Here is a 14628-nt window from a genome sequence, read left to right as displayed (position 1 = left end):
GTGTTCAAGCTGACAATGGCTTAAATCAGAGAGAGTATCACTAGAGGCATCCTGGAGAAACCTGACCTAACCAAAGTGTTCGGGGCAGATGCTGGGAACAGCAGTTCTTGAGTGGAAAGCAAGCCCTCTTACTCTCAAAATTAGACCAAATGGAAGATTGCTTCATCGTGCTTTACAATCAACTTCAGGCCTTGGAAGTTGGCTTCCCAAGTGATGCAATGCTTGTTCTAAGAAAGATGGTTTGCCTCAGATAAAGAGGAGGGCTTTAAATCATCATGTGAATGCAGAGAAAAAAAATTGTTACTGGAAAAGGAGCAAAACCTTTCATCTTTGACCCAGTGTCCCAGAGTGGAAAACATTTACTTTGAGATTCCATACACAGGTCAATGTACCACAGAAGCCAAGAGTGGTTTTTAAAAACAATAGCACTAACCATAAGCCACCCAAGAATCAGAGACACTTTTATACAGACCCGTTTCTTCCTTCACATGCTCATTTCCAAGGCCACATGGGTTGGGGGAAAATTGTGCATCCTGCTAAAGTGGTTTTCAGTGTGTATGTGAATGTGTTTTACCCTTGACATATTTTCCTATCGGTAAAAGTGAAAAAAACAACAACAACAACAAAAAAAAGATAGAAAGAAGAAAAGTCAAGGGAAAGAAAAAGTTTAACTACTGCAAATTTCAATGCATAAAGAAAATTCTCCATCAGCTTCAAACTTTAGGTAGAATGTTTAAAGAGTAAGCTTTATTTTGGTTTTTTGCACTTTGGGGTTTTTTTTAATTATTATTTATTATTATTATCATTTTTAGTTTTTGGGTTTGTTTTTTTGTTAATTTTTTGGTTTTGTTTGTTTGGAAGTTTATTTATTTATTTTTAATGGAGGTACTGGGGATGGAACCCAGGACCTCAAGTATGCTAATAACCATGCATTCTACCACTGAGCTATTACCCTCCCCTCTGCTTTTTGCACTTTAAATCCCATTACCTAACTGAGGGATGTTTTGTCCAAAAGGGACATAAACAAGCCTTACTACAAAACATCCCAACATAAAAGCTTAATTATGTACCTACCTCTAATAAGTAACTGCTTCTTAGCCAATGCATACTGTTCATTTCTCTCAAACTTTGGCTTTATGGAGACTTCTGTGGCCCCCACAAGTCATTCACTCTCGCTACATTGTGCCAGTATCACAGTGTTATTCTCTAGGTGTTTAATGTATTACATCTCCTCAAGTCAACTTCTCTTTCAATCTTTTCTTTCTTTGATAGATTTTAATATAGTAACATAAAATCTAATGAATGAATGAGCAAATGTATGAGTAAAAGAATGAATGAATAATAAATGAACCAAATTCATTTACTTCCATAAATTCAGATGAACAGTTGTTTAGATAAATGTTATCCTTTGATTTAAGACACAACTGATATGAAAATAGAAATGAAACACAAGTAGAGTGAATGACAGAGTCAGTTTTTAGTCAAATAATTATTTCCTCTAGGTACATATTAGGTCATTTGGAAAGTTTTTTTTCAGGCCAGTACATTGAACTAGTTATTTACTACGTAATATCATGTGAAAAAGTCATGCAACTTTTGACTCTTTTATAATCAGAGAGCAGTTAACCCCTGGAGAGTTAAAACTTCCTTTTAGAACCATGGCAGTAATCGGCAAGAAGCTACTTTTCCAGTTTTGCAGATTTATAAGAGAAGAGGATTATCTTTTGCAAAAGTACGAATAATACCAAATGAACTTGTGTGGCTGGTTGGCCCATACAATGAAGCCTCCCTAGCCATTCTCATTTTAATAAAATAGTGTTTTTGAAAGAGATGATATCAATAATACCGTAATATTTTAAGTACCTAAACTGCACTTAATAAATTCAAGAGTATTATCAGTATTATCCTCTTGAAAAGTGTTATCTCATTTAATCCCTGCAATACATCTAATCTGAAGGTATCATAGTTATCCCTAACTTACACGTGGGGAAACTAGAGGAAAAGAAACTCACTCAAGCTAGTAGAAGTTAGAGCTGAAATTTGACCCCAATTCTGTCCAACTTCTGAGCTCAAGCTTTAAATCATTATAATATAGTCTCCTTCGTCATGTATAACCACAAGAATGTTAGCTCCACAGGGCAGACTTATATATCTATTTAGGACCCTGATATATCACAAGTGTTTAATTCAATGCCAATCTCACATAGTGGGACTCAACAAAGATTTGCTGAATGAAAGAATGACAAATAGTGAGGATTCCCTTACATCGACACTTGATCCTCTTGAATCAGTTGTTGACTCCGTGAAGTTGGAAGGAAGATATTAACCTGAAACAAAAAGAGCAGTTAAGATGTATGGGGTTAGTAGAGTTCCTTGTGTCAATCACATGTTTTGATAGATGCCTCATCATCTGCCTAAAGTGAAACTTTTAGAACATTGATCCCTTATGATGTCTCTCCAGGGTTCATGATAAAAGAAAGACTAAGGTCCTTTTTGCTCCTGTTAAACACATAATAACTCTTAGGGTAGGCTTAAAGTATATAGGTATAAAATTGGGTAATCTATTAAGCACAGGACAATAAAATATCAAATAATTACTAAATTAAAAAGATATTTGATACACTGAACCAGAAGATTCATGGACATATTCAGATTCTTTGAGCTAAAATGATCTGCTTGGTCACATTTTTCAAATAGTCTGGGTGAAATGTACTGTGCCAGGAATATTATCTCTGCTATATTTTGATTATTCCACAAAACCAAAGCATATAAACAAAGGGTGCACACATGGAATAAAGGCTGTAAGTTACCAGCAGGCTGAATGCTTTCAATCTTATAGATTATTATTTTATATTCAGTCTACTATTGTTTGTGCAAACACACCTTGTTCCTTCTTACCTCTAGAATTTTTCTCATGTTACTCTCTTCCTTAGAATACCCTCTCTTTTCTTCAGGTAGGTATCTAACTGTACTTAAGCTCAATTAGCTCAAACCTCATTTCTGTGAAGACACTCCCAAGAAAAATGTTGAATTTAAAGTCTGAGGGCTGTCTAAGAATGAAATAACCCATCTCCTCAACTTGAATTTGTGCATAAATTTTCTGAGTGGATGTTGCAACCTAGGCTTGTACATTGCAAGAGACAAAAATTTAAGATTCTAATTCAGGCAGACAGACTCCAAAATATAGGCATTTATCTCCAAGACGTAGGTACATAATCACATGTATGTGATTAAAAGGCATTTAAAGTGACAGAGGTACACAAAGAGCCTTCTTCGCCAGTTTACCTATGAAAGCCTCACCCAAAACCTGTGTTTCAGCAAGGCCTTAAAGAGCATGTGATGCTTGAATGAGCGGAAAGCAGCAGAAAAGGCTTTCTAGACAGGAGGAGGATCGCGTGAAAAGATTCAGAAGGGGAATACAGATAAAATTGAGTAAGTATTGGGAGGAAGCTAGATTACTGACAACAGCAGAAAAATAGGGTCATAGAGAGCTGTTGAAGAAAGAACTCCAATGCCAAATAAATGAGTTAGTACTTTTTGAAATAGGCTTTAAGACACATTAGGCTCTTAATTCTGGTAAAAGTATGATGAAAGTGACGTTTGTTTGTCAGCAGTATTCACTTCTCCTCTTATCTCTCCATCTAAATCGTACCTTTCTTCAACTCAAAAACAAAACCACTTGGAGGTTATTTGCTGACATCATTTTGAAGACAAACATTTCCAAGAAACCAACTCCAGCCAATAAAAATCTGAATTTAATTAAATGAGGAAAAATCAAAACTTGTGTAAAACAAAAATAAATGTTACAACTGGCACACAGTAATATAGAAAAACTCACTAATGAAAAAACACATTTTTTTTCAGGCAATAAAACTTAGCCGATACTTATGTGGTGGAAAATCTCAACCTCCATCCACTTTGCCCATATTATAAGGTAGTTTTAATTATCAAGACTCCAGAGACTTTGCTCATGTAGGAAAATATTACTTAGACATATAGGATATCAACTTTCACCTTATATATTATAATACATAGAAGTTATTTTCATGGGTTTTCACCATGGGAGAAAATCCTTTCAAACAAATTACTTTCCAGTTTAGAATATTTTTCTGTACATCAGTGGCCAACTCAATAATTCTCAATGCTTTAAGAAGTGAAGCACAGGAAATTCTTTCATCTTTGAGTTGGCATGTTCCCTTTTCTACACCATAATATCGCACTTAGTATCGGTTGGGTAAGCCCAAGCTGGCTGTCCCTCTGCCCTCCACAAACCACAACCAGGAATAGATTTATCTTATTTGGGAGGCCAAGTTCAAGTAAAAGGTTCTCAGATTAGGGTCGAAGGCATTAGCAGGTTGGCAAAATTGATTGTGGTAAAACAGAAATGTCTTTTATAAAATAACATGGAAGCAAAAAAAAAAAAGGTTCATTTATTTTATATTTTGGTTTAAAAATGATTTCCTCTGGGATACCAGTTCCTCACCAAATACCAATAGCACATGGTAACTAAATCCATCAAGTCAAACAGTATTTGAATCCTTTGATTGCTTTCCCACATTCTATTTCTTTACAAAGTCAGTAAACATTGATTTATTATATAGTCTCAGAATTTTAAATTATATATTCTAAATGCCTTTATGGACCTGAGGATGATTTTTGGCATCAACCAATATTGAGATGGAATTATTCCCAGAGAGAATACTTATGTTCTACCAAGTAGTAAAATACTAAAATCTGTTTGGGGTTGGCATAAGAGTCTACACTGGTTTAAATAGAAAGCTTACTAACTGAAGTACCAAAATGGCATTGTTAAAAACCAGGTTTATGTTACATCTTAAGGAAATGCACCTTACCTCGTATGATGTAACTATTAGACAAACAATAAACCTGGCACATACTCGATAAATATTTATTCACAGAGATATTGTATGACAATGTGCAGAGGGAAAACAAAGTAAGCAATCAATCAAAGTCACATTGATATTATCTATTTTCAGGAATACTTGCATTTATTTCAGGAATATGAAGAGAAATAGAAATCTCATTGTCCATGTGAAATGGATAAGTTATAAATTCAGGACATATTAGAAATAAAAATATGACAGAGAAGTAGACAATTTTGGCCTACAATCATTTGAACATTTGGGTTTTTTTCAGATCCTGATGGAAATTTATAGTTAACAATCAAAGGTTATTGTAGAACATATTCTAAAAATAGACTTCCTAACCCAACAATCTAGAAATAGTCAGAAGTCCTCCTTACTTTATTCTGACAAAAGTGATTACACACATATTCTTATATCATTTTCAATTTAATTACATATTTTATTTTACAGACCAACAGGTCTCTCTAGTATTCCTTGGGAGAATTGTTAAATAAATAAATCTCAGGTGCAGCTGCTAAATCACCGTGGCTATATTAGAGTTCCCTATTTGAGAAGCAGTTCATTTGCAAATCAGTATCTGCAATTCAGAACATCTTTCCTTGAAATTTTCCATATGAGCTCTGTTTGCTTTCTGTGTCCATGATGTCTCAACACAAGCTTCTGCTATGGCCAGTCCCTTGGGATTTTTGTGGTATCTCAGTTCTAGCTGCCCCCATTGGTTACAAGTACCATACAGACTCCACAGAAACACGCACATGAATCTTCCATTACATTCCCTTGAAGAAACCCTGGGAAAATTCTAGTGGAAACCACTGCTTTAGCATCTTCAATCAAAACCATTTGAAATAACAGTATGTTGAAAGCTATGAAAGGATATTATTTTTACAAAAAGACTTCTAAACAGAGCAATATTGGCAAAGGAAGTAGAAACATAATTTGTAGTTTTTAAGAACTACCTAATACATTTAAAAATAAATAGGGGGACAAGGTTTTCCAGAGGACAGGGATTTATAAAACTTTTCAACTGACAGGAAAGTTTGAGTTGGATAGGATAGGGGGAAAAAAGTTAAACTTGCCAACTAGGGCAGCCTTAACAACTTGAAAGAGGGACATTAATAAAGATTATTTAAAGGTAAAAATCATCAGATCTTTTCTCCTGTGTTTACCAGCTACCAGTAAATTTGCCTACTAAGGAAGCACTAGAAATTTGCAAGACAATATAAGTGAAAAACAAACGTTTGGTGGTAGAATCAAAAGATCTTCCCTTTGTATTCCTCTTGAAACCATCAGATACCAAGTTATTGAGGCCAGATCCTCAGAATTCATCCTAGACTCTCATCACCCCCTACATTTTATAAATCATCAAATTTTTAAGTAGCTTCATTCTATCTCTCATATCTCACATCCTTAAAGAATTCCCTCTGCCGTTGCCTACATTATCAATATTTTTCACTTACCTCTTTTTTCATCGCTGCACCTCCTTCTTTCTCTAAATTTATATCTTCAGTATTTTTTTATTTTAAATAAGATCGTATCACTCTGATGTTTAACATTCTTCAGAAGTCCATATCCTGCAGGATAAGCTCTAATCTCTTCGCACTGGTGCCCGGCAGTCTGCCCTCCTGCCTAAGTCAATCTCATCCTTCATTTCTCTCCCGTGGGCATCTTCTAAACATATTGAGCTTATGATGTTTTCCCAAAGACATAATGTTCTTGTGTCTTGGAAAAAAGATTTTTTTTCCTCTTTCTCTTCTCCCTACTAATAAATATGCAGTTCAATTGTTACCTCTTCTTTGAAGCCTCCTGACCCCACTCATGCCAAACTTCATGCTCTTTCCTCTGTCATAACACATTTCACGTTGTAATGACCCATCATGTGTCCTCCCCCTCACCAGACCATGAATGCCTCAAGATCAGGAATTATTTCCTGTGTGGTTTTGTCTGTAAATGTGCGAGGACTGCAGTAGTTGTCTGTTAAATAGGGTCCTAAAATTGAAGGAGTGAAGTCAGTGTTGCCTTAGGTCCAGTTGCCTTGAAGCAGAGCCTGGAATTGGAGTTCCAGACAAGAGATTCACTGGGGAAGTGCTCTCAGGAGAAACCAATAGGGCAGCAAGGAAACAGGACATGGAAAGAAGTTAAGCAAAGATGTGGTTTTAGTTGAGTCTTCGGTTCAGCCTGAGCCCACTGGAAACTCTGGAGCATGAATGGCTTACCGGGATGTATCCCTCTGAACCCACGGGCCTGGCTTTTTGGACCTCTGTGTTAGCTGTTGGTTGCACTCTGCCAAGGGTTGGAAAGCATTAATGCAGGGAAGCATCTGCATCTCCAGGCCAGCAGCTAATGTCAGCCCAGGGAGATCAACTCTCTATAAAGGGAAATAACTGTGAGCCTCTCGTAGCCAACACTTTACTGCAGCAGAACCACGGGTCCTTGCACCTGAGAGCAATCTGGGTCAAACACCACCAGCTTCTACAAACAACATACACACCAGCACAATCTCTCTTTCAAAAGCAGGTTATCTACAGATATGTTTCAGTTTCCTATCTGATTTCTCTCCTGTTCCAGTGAATCCATAGCTCCACACTTTGAGGAAATGGCTTCTTAACCTGACATATTTGGATGCTTTTCATTACCTGAAATGTATGTAACCATTAACTTTGCAAAGCCACACCAAGGACTTTAGTGAGCTGTAGCACAGTTACATTGTAGGGCTGGTACAGTAGTTCTTCCAAAGAAAATTTCTAAACAAACTGAACAGGAGAAGAGTCTTGTGGAAAACTGTGTTTCAACATCTAATGCTAACTGCACATTAATACAATTAGAAAGCACACCAAGTCCCCAGCAGATACTATAAATATTTCTTTAGAACATTTATTCTTTATGCTTACCATAAATTACTCCTTTTTATTGGGGCAGGGGAATCCTAATGTTTTGTATCTGATATTTGGTCCTCATTAACTTCACCATACATGGGAGTCAACAAATGATTGGTCACAGAACATGTTAAAGGCCTCCTAAGGCTAAGTCTGTCTGAGGTTTTATAATCTTTCCCGGGCACATGGAACTAAATAAATGGTATATCATCATATTCCAGGCATTTATCTCAGGATAGAAACATTTTACAGGTTTGTCACCTATGAAAACATGATTATGAATAGACACTTATTAGTATTCATACAACATTTATACACACCCACCCCCACACAGATAGACAAACAAAACAAATGGAAGTGATCTACCATATTTCAGTACCTTTTCAGAATTAGTGCATTTTAATAAACAACTATGCCAATTATTTTTTAATGAATAGTATAGGGTGTCAGAGAACACTGAAGGTAAAATTAAGTCCCCAAAGTAAATTTTTCTTCTATGTTAAAAATGGAGAAATTAAAAATGAGACAGAAAATTCCTGCTAATACACATGCCAGTTTTAAACACTAGCAATGCAAAGATGTGTGTGGCAACAAGGAGCAGCCGACCTTTTAAAATTTCATTTTGCACATTATCTGTTTATTATACTGGACTCTGACCACACATTCCTATTAAGATCATGACATATTAGCAAAAGAGAGGGCTACTTGCTTCAAGCTAATTTGGAGAAGTGTTTGCAGAAGTGCAACAGAGTGGCGTGGCACTTTAGCAATGGGAATGAAAGGGGACATGAGAAATGTCAACGGCAGTCATGTGTAACACAGGCAGAGAAGAGTGCATATTAATTCAGGAAAATCTGGCCCCACTCCAAGGATTTTTACAATCCCTAGACTATGTTTAAGAAGTTCTCAAAATTGAATCACACATTTAAAAGGGGGAAAAAAAAACAACTAACTGCATCCAATTCAGGTATGAAACTAAAGATAAGGAAATTCAGGCAGCCCTTGGCTGTGTGGCTTGAGCAGATAAAAATGGAAACTGTCCAAACTCTTTGACTGTAGAAAAGTCTCAACATTTGCGTTTTGTTTCATTTTATTCTTCAGGCAGTATATTAACACAGGGGGATTACTATTATAATTTTCATTAACGTGGAATGCTCTAGATTCCCATTGAACACATAATGTATTATTGAAACCTTGATTTCTAATTTTTAACGGTTGAGAAAGCCAGTGATTATATCCAGCAGAAAAGAAGTAATTTAGTAATAAGAATTGAAATCAGCCTGTTTCTACCCAGATGAAATGAGGAGATGGCTGAAATGCAACAATAAAATTAGCTGGATAATTCAGACAAATAAGTTTTAATTTACTGATATTGAGACAAATACGATAGTGGAGTGGCTAGAGCTTAGAAAAGGGTTATTTGGATAAATTAAGTTTCAGACAAATGGAGATTTGATACTTCAAGTTCTGGAAATTTCATTTTCATCCTTTTATGAACACATTTCTAAAATATGTTACACTATTCCTTATTATTATTTTAAAAAATGAAGCATGCTGATTTTCCTTAATAAGATTATTTTATGGATGATATTTTCAAGTACTAAGAAAATTTTTAAATGTGTCCCTAGACTGATCAAATACTGCTGCAGCATTTAAATGTGACAAAGAAACGTGCTCAGAATTATTGAAGTAAGTATGATTTTTCTCTTTTGCTGCCTGTCCCTAGCGCTCACTGTTTTTCTGGTCAGTGCTTCTTCCTTCTTTCACCCACAGGCAGCTTTGTCATCCTTTGCTGTTTTTCACAGTACCTATCATTGCTTCTGAGTTCAGCTGCCATTTCTCTTGTCTGTCACTTTTTTCCCTTCTTCTACCACATTATTTTTTTTTCTTTCTTACCTTCCTTTGTATGACTTAAAAGTTTTATGTCTTCACTGTAATCTGTTAAAAACTGATTTTGGAAGCTAGCACCGGATATGTGAATGCTGGTTATTTTTTTTCCTGTAACTTTTGCATTGCTAACTTTTCCGGCAATTTTTGTTGATGTTCATGCTCAGTAGCCTTAATTTCAAATTATTTCTCATTTTTTTTTATTATTTAAGACTGTTGAGTGTGCCAGCACCTGAGAGGCTCTGTCTACAGTGACTAACTTCTTATTTTTTTATAATACTGTAAATGTGTGCTTTCCTCCAAGGGTTTTAAAGTCTTTCCCAAGTTTTTCCCTGGATAATTAAGTTCCCTCTTTTGTTTTTTCATAAATGTTTCCATGATAGTGACATTCCATATCAAAATATAAAAATACTTATGGAAAATTCCTTTCCTTTAAATATATAGTTTGTATCAGAAGAATGTTACTCCTAAAAGACTGGGGTAGGGGGAAGGCATAACTAATTCAGAAATATCATTTAAGTTAACAAGAATTTATTACATATCAGTCCATTCTCAGACTTAAAACTACATGGAGCTTAATGATGCAGGGAAATGATCCAAAGCCATGTTAGAGATTTTAAGAAATGCCAAAATAAGATCATTTCCTTAGAGGTAGTTTTTGCCTTAAAGAAATTATATTTCATTGATTGTTGCTGGCTGATTAACTTATTGCTTCAACTTTCAGAATGCTGTTAAAGACAATCTTTGCCATTAAAAAAAAAAATACAGTACTACACTCATATTATTAAGACCAAAGTGGCATTCTTACTTAGGAACTGTTAAGATAAACTGAGGCATATTAAAAAACTGTAAGAGTTTATTTGAGCAAAAGTCAATTGGAATTGAGAAGTCCCAAATCGGAAGTGGTTAGGCACATTCTGCCAACAGGAGCCAGGGGAAGGACTTAAACAGAGAAAGCGCAGAAGCAAAGAAAGGAGATTGCTGGATTGGCTATAGCTTAAAGCCTAGCTGACTGTGATTGGTTGTCCTTGGCGTTTTGATTTCATCACCATGAAGCCTTCACAGGCTTAGATTTTGGTTTGCTTATGTTGGCCACCATGGCCTCCTGAGTATAACGGCCTCCTAGTTTAATTCATTCAACAACACATAAGTATGTTGACGGGTTGTGCTACTTTGATAGCTTTTGCCATACAATCCAATTCTATTGGCTAAATGACAGTCCCTTGGACGCTGGTTTCTGCTTACATGTCCAGGCTGACTTCTGTCTCTATGCCCATCACTGAATCACTTTGTCATGCCACCCTGACATAACTATTGTCACTTGATTTCTCTCTATATTCATTTCTGTCTTTATTACATTCTCCTAACTCCCATTCTCTTTGGCTAACTTTGGTTCTTCACGTCACTTTAGAAGTTATTCCTCTGAGAAACCTTTCAGATGCCCCACCCCAAGTCCAGGCCAGAGTACATAGCATCACCAGCATTAAGACTGCATTGCTATCTTGACTTTCTGTGCAGTTTCTTCATTTCATAGACAGCACAACCAATCAAAATTAAGACCTTTCCTGAAATACACGTTAATGACTATTTACTTAGGATTAGATTTGTTTTCTTTAAACAAAAAGCCAGGCTAATGTTTATATAAACTTTTATCTATTTTATTGTAAAACTTAATGAAACATATGTAAAAGATATAATTCTGAGCACAGAGTAGAAGCTAACATTTATCAGTGACGAACCTGAAAGAATAGGGCATCGAAAAAGGAGGGTAGGGATCTCAGGTGGGCATGAGAGGGATGCATGGGAAATATCACTAGCAAGGTAGCTTTTACCATATTCTGACTAAATGCAGTGGGAATACTTTCCATTTTCAACTGAATCATTTATATGTTAATAAGGTATCTACAGCAGTCATGTGGCTAGCAATGGAATTAATCATATGTTTTCTATTTAATCCAAAGACACTATGGGATATGCAAATATTCAAATATAATATTAATTGAAGCAAAATAATATGACCTTGGAAAAGTGGTAAACCAGAAATTAATGTTTATATGTCCTAAAATCTTATTGTTTGGAAATAATATAGCTATGAGGGAAAAGGCAGAGACTTGATTCTACCACATGTTGATGGATTTAAATCTGAGATTCTCTGAAGAAATACTCTGAAAAATACAACAGTGTCAAAAATAAGTCAGAAAGTTAGAGCTTATAAAAAGGAAGAGTGAATATGGACTGTGACTTCTTACTGATGATGTATGGACTGTCTAAATGAAGCTGACATGCTTAGTGCATTCCATAGGAATAAATAACATTAATAAAAAATGAAAATCTTCAGGGAAAAGGATCCACTCTATATGGACAGCAGTCTGAAAAGTGAACAATTAATAGATATATTGCTTCAGAAACATCCCCAGATATTTTTAAACTTTGGTTTAGGGTTAGTACAACTGTTGCCGGTGGATCCAACCGGTGTTCCAGGTTCTTGTCCCATCTCAGAAAGAATTCAGAGACAAGATTTAGAGGTTAAAAAAAGTAAAGTGAGGATTTATTAAAGGATGGATAGTACACTCTCAAGGGGAGAGTGGGCAGGCTCAGGTGAGCGGCTGCCCTGAGTTTCTTTGCCAAGTTAGCTACATAGGGTGTAAAAATGAATGGGCAGAATATTCACTGAGGAGGGAAGGGCTTAGGGTTGTATTTTCTGATTATCATCTCAACTCCACCTTCCCAAAGGGAGGAGGGATTTTTGTCCTTATTCAGTCTGGATCAGAAGTGTCATGGTGTCAGTACTTGATGAGTACTTCTGATCTGCAAGGCTAATTTTATGGAAATGAGGGCATAATGAGCAAAAGGTTACATTCGGACACTGGAAATTCCTGCCTTTTCTGACCTTTCTTTGTTGGTCTCCAGGTCAAAAGGTGTGGCCCCTTATCAGCCCAAAGACTCCTGCTTTTATTTCTCTGCCCAGGGACCCCTGGTTCTTATGTGATGTATGTTTTCCTGCATTTGGCTTGTACCCCTCCTTTCTGCCCAATTCTTGCCATTTGGTCTGTGTCCCCCTTTCCCTGCTCATATCTAGGTATCTGCCTGCTCTAACACATCTATTTAATGGGGTGTCTATATATGTGTATTTCCCTATTTATGTGTGTGGATAGATAGGTGATGATTGAAGATAGATAGATAGATAGATAGATAGATAGATAGATAGACAGACAGACAGATAGATCGATCGATCGATCAGTGATATCCAAAATCTACTTATAAAATCACTATTCAGATAAATGTATGTCTATACCATGAACTCTTAATCCCAGAGCCATCTGTCTCCTTTGACTTCCACAGCTCACTAGTAGCCATCAGTGTATCTCTGATTCCTTGGTCTATAAGCCTCTTGTCAATGTACTAAACTAATAGGAAGCACTATTACCCAAAGCTCATTTATCCACAGTAGTCTCCTAATGGTTGTTTTTAACTTCAGTCTTTCTTCTAAATTGTTCATCACGCCTGGCACTATCAGCCCTTAGAAGGTAGAAATAAAGCATGAGAATTTATTGCATGCCTACCAATCTAAGGGCAGTTCTGAACTTACAACAAGTGATTTATAAATATTTACTGAAAGACACAGCTTGAAATTTCTCCTTAAGAATCTAGCCCAAGCTCTCTCTTTCCAGACCTGGCTAAGGAGGAAGCGAGTTGACATCCGCCACAACAAGGACCGAAAGATTCGGTGCAAGAAGCCCAAGAGCCAGGATCTCTTTCTAAGGCTGTTGGTCGAGCTGTACAGGTTTCTGGCCAGACGAACCAACTCCACCTTCAATCAAGTTGTGCTGAAGAGATTGTTTATGAGTCGCACCAACCGGCCACCTCTGTCCATTTCTTGAATGATCCGAAGATGAAGCTTCCTGATTGGAAAGGCAAAACAGTTATGGTTGTGGGGACCATAACCAATGATGTGCATGTCCAGGAGGTGCCCAAGCTGAAGGTGCGTGCCCTGCAAGCGAGCATCCGTGCCTGGAGCTGCATCCTCAAGGCGGGGGGCAAGATCTTCACCTTCGACCAGCTGGCCCTGGAATTGCGAAAGGGCTGCGGCACTGCCTTGCTCTCCGGTCCTTGCAAGGGCCGAGAGGTGTACAGGCCATTTTGGCAAGGCCCCAGGAAGCCCGTACAGCCACAACAAACCCTATGTACTCTCCAAGGGCCAGAAGTTCGAGCACGCCAGGGGATAACTTGTTATTAAAAAGATTTTGGATGCCAGGAAAAAAAAGAAAAGAATCTAGCCCAAACAACAAAAGACAATTAAGATGATAAAATTTAGCTCTGACTTTTGATTTAGTAATAAAGTTAGTAATCTATAGTCAAATTCTTTTCAGAATTTTATGTCAACTATGAAACCAGTAAAATCTGAGCAGATGGCAGGAGTACTGAGGATTGAAGGTTGAAGACATAGCAGTGTTTGGGGGCGGGGACAAGGAAACTGCATAATAATGCATTTTTTAGAGTCTAAATTGAACTGTATCTCTGTGACAGTTATTTAGGAAATTCCAAGTTCTTCATGGTTTTCTTAAGTATGGAGTCTGGCAATAAAAAAGAAATCTGGCATTTATCTTGTGGAATTCAGGCAGCCACAGAAGCCCAAATAAATCTAATTTCCATGATTCCTGTGATTTTAATAGCCATTTGCTGCATGGAAACTGTGTGTTTGCTATTAAATGAGAACTATAAATATCATATAATCTGTATACTATAAATATGTAATAATTCCAGAATAACCATGTGACTTCAATTGCTACAAATATAATCAATGCTATGAATCCCCATTCTATTAAGAAATCAATAATTTCAGAGGCTTGAGGTCCCACGTGGCAAAGGTAGTAATTTCTATGCATCCTTCCCTCAGAGCTAATTCACATGCTTTTTAATGTAAGATAGAAAAATATAAGAAGGTGACAAAACGTCATTTTCATTAAAAACTTCAGATGATG

General features: G+C 36.6%; 1 protein-coding gene and 1 pseudogene across 2 annotated transcripts in view; one reads left to right on the top strand and one right to left on the bottom strand.

The window, feature by feature from the left end:
* The window catches only part of LOC116663076, a 125549-nt gene that overhangs the window by 13754 nt on the left and 97167 nt on the right, over positions 1-14628 (bottom strand). For both annotated transcript variants that reach the window (XR_004319130.1, XR_004319126.1), the window contains one exon: positions 2266-2327. The gene's annotated coding sequence lies outside the window, so the exon portion shown is untranslated. The remainder of the gene's footprint in view (positions 1-2265; positions 2328-14628) is intronic.
* LOC102509518 lies at positions 7104-13872 on the top strand (annotated as a pseudogene).

Source organism: Camelus ferus, chromosome 1, assembly GCF_009834535.1.
Source record: "Camelus ferus isolate YT-003-E chromosome 1, BCGSAC_Cfer_1.0, whole genome shotgun sequence".
NCBI classification, from domain to species: domain Eukaryota; kingdom Metazoa; phylum Chordata; class Mammalia; order Artiodactyla; family Camelidae; genus Camelus; species Camelus ferus.
This window is presented reverse-complemented; position numbering and strand designations above follow the sequence as displayed.